Source organism: Loa loa (genome assembly GCF_000183805.2).
Source record: "Loa loa unplaced genomic scaffold supercont3.153, whole genome shotgun sequence".
NCBI classification, from domain to species: Eukaryota; Metazoa; Nematoda; class Chromadorea; order Rhabditida; family Onchocercidae; genus Loa; species Loa loa.
This window is the reverse complement of record NW_018108333.1, coordinates 25,154-28,155: the sequence shown is the minus strand read 5'-3', so window position 1 is coordinate 28,155 and position 3,002 is coordinate 25,154.

The window sequence follows — 3,002 nt, the reverse complement described above, 5'->3', positions numbered from 1 at the left end:
CAAGATTGGATGAAAAACATGGAAACAAACCAGTGATAACATCGAGATTCAGATTCACATCCATTAAACCCACTGAAACTTTACATGCGCTCCCACGTATTACTTCCTAAAAACATAATCGATTTAATTGGCAAAATCAAAAAACAAAAAAAAGACGAAGGAATTATTTCCGGTTAAATGAAATGGGATTTTTTGAATTGATTGATAGATGAATTGAATGAAAATGATATAATAAGCTCAGAAAACATCCAAACTAATCCTATTACTCGAATAATTCAAACTTGTCTCTTTTCTTTCCTCTCCAATATTAAAATCATATAATGAACAATCTCTCTAACAAATAACAAGTTAGAAATTACTATGCTTTCCTCATTACACACATACTAGGCTATTAAATGATTTATGCATATTTCAGTGTAATTTTAGCTCTGAGCATAAGGTCTAGGAATAGTTTGAATACGGATGGATTACTTGTATTAACGGAATACCGGAATTACTTGTACTTCCTTAGTACAACTTCACTATTTCTGTTCTATGATTCTAATAGCAGATAAGATTTTGTGCGATAAAAAGTAATAAAAGTATGTGTCTTTACCTGATTGTTTCACTTTTTCCTGTATACTCTTTGAACTAATTTTTTTTTATCTTCCAATTAAAAATATATTACTGAAAAAAAAAGAAATACTTAAACATTTGCTGTTTATTTGAAAAATTTGTTTTTCTTTCAGTTTCTTTTTATAATCTAAATGAAAATTGGAAAATAAATTTCGAAAATTATAACTATCTTTCTACTTTCTAATCTGTATATCATTCGAGATTTCGTTTTCAGGAAAAGAATACGGAAAGACAATGGAAATGATTGGGGTCAAGAAAAGAAGGAATTTTCTTTTTTTGACGGCTAATGGCTCAAAAGTCCTACATATCAAAATTAGCCTTCTTAAAAATCCCATCGGAATATCATACTCACAGTTTTTTGATTAGACTAACAATGATGACATTTTGTGATTGCTGCTAGGACTAAAATATTATTATCGATATAATTGTGTCCTTTTCTCTAATATCACTATTTTCCCTGCATTTTCATTACTTTTATTAACATAACACATTTTGATCTTCCAATCAAGCAATAAACTGATCAAATAATTGATCAATCAGTGATAAATAGATTTATCAGTTCTGAAGCTTCCTAAACATTCTTCTTATTTTAACATTAGTACAGTGATTCGTATGTGCTTTTGAACTGATTGCTTATATTATTTCAGATAAGCTTCGAATTTTGTATAAATTGATTCAGTTTAATGCTTAATTATAGTGATAATAGTGAAATAATAATAATAACAATAGCATCCACCATATTCTTGCTTTATTTTTATTATTATAATTTATTTAATTCAGGATATCACCGTTTAGGAATAACCCTATCATATGACAATGATTATTACTACGATAAAAAGTGGTCAGAAGGCTATCAATTTAATTCGAGTTTTTCAACTTTTAAATATAACAGAAAGATATATGAAGTTATTTTAGACTCATCTTTTTCTGTCATTTTAATCAGTTAGTAAAACCATCTTCAGTATAATTCATCATTCTCTTACAAATTTCGAAAATTACAAAATAATATTCAAAATTTTAAAGTGAATTGAATGAAAAGAAGAAAACGACGAATGTAGGACAGAAACAAAATTTTCGATAAAATGTATAGAGGAACTGCCCAATTAATTTTAATAAGAATAATTTAGCAAGAAAAGAATTTTTCGAATTTAAATCATTTTCATTCAACTTCCAAATTTATTCACTATTAACAAAGTTTACTTCATTATCTTTTTATTTCAAAAATATTTAATTTGTAATTAGAATGGAATTGTGATCAATGGAATTAAATTAAAATCGAAATAAGTTTGCTGGGATGTAAATTTGTTTGCAAATTGTCTTTGCATGATAATTAAAAATGATAAAACATTTTTGCTTAGATGGTAAAATGAAAAAATTTATGCAAATTTTTAAGCCAATCCAATTTACAGCAAATTAGTTAGCGAATTGATTTAAATTAGTTTAAATGAAATTAGTAAATTATTTAGTTAACTGTTTTAGCATGACAATTACGAATAATAAAACATTTTTGCTACAGAATTACCTGATAAATGAAATGACAGGCATAGCCAAATGAAATAAATATGTGAAAATAAGCCAAAAACTATTGATTCGCTTTTTTTCCTTAAAAATTTTTGGATAAATAAATGAAAAAGGTAATTAGCCAGTGAAAAATTTGCCATTTGTTGTTTGTTAGAGGTGAAAAATTAGCCGTTTACTACAAAAAGTTTATGATAAACCATTAGCAATTGATTTGAGGCATTCATTACTTGGCTTATTTCTGTCCTTGGCCTAAAATCACTGCATCATAATTGTTTCAATATTCCAAGTAAAATGCTCTTTTTCAATTTTTCTTTCCCATTATCATCTAATCTATTTGTTTATCTTAAAACAGAATCCGTCTGCTTCTCAAAATCAGTTTAATCATTTGATTAGATTCATCGTTTAAATCGGATTTACCATTTAGTATTACTAACTATAATCAATAGTATCTATCATATCGAAATCAAAATTCGGCATATAAAACATATTTGAAAATTGCATTATAGGTTATTTATTGGAAAAGATTGGAGTATGTCCGTGTGTATGTGTCCGTTATGAGTCATTAGGATAACATAGACAGATTCATTTAATGTCCACTCATTAAATTCAAAGCTTTTCATCTTCGTCCGCACATCCATTAGCTTCACTTACCTTTGTAATAAAGTGCGCACAAGAAGAAGATGGAGGAGGAGGAGCAGGAGGAGAAGGAGCAGGAGGAGGAAGAGGAGGATAGGAGGAGGAGGAAAAGGAGGAGGTAAAGGAAGAAGAAATGGAAATGAAGGAAGAAGTTTGGAACTGTTACTGATGAACAAATAGGACAGAAATAAGGCAGTCTTTAAAAACATACATCAATTACCGGATGTGTC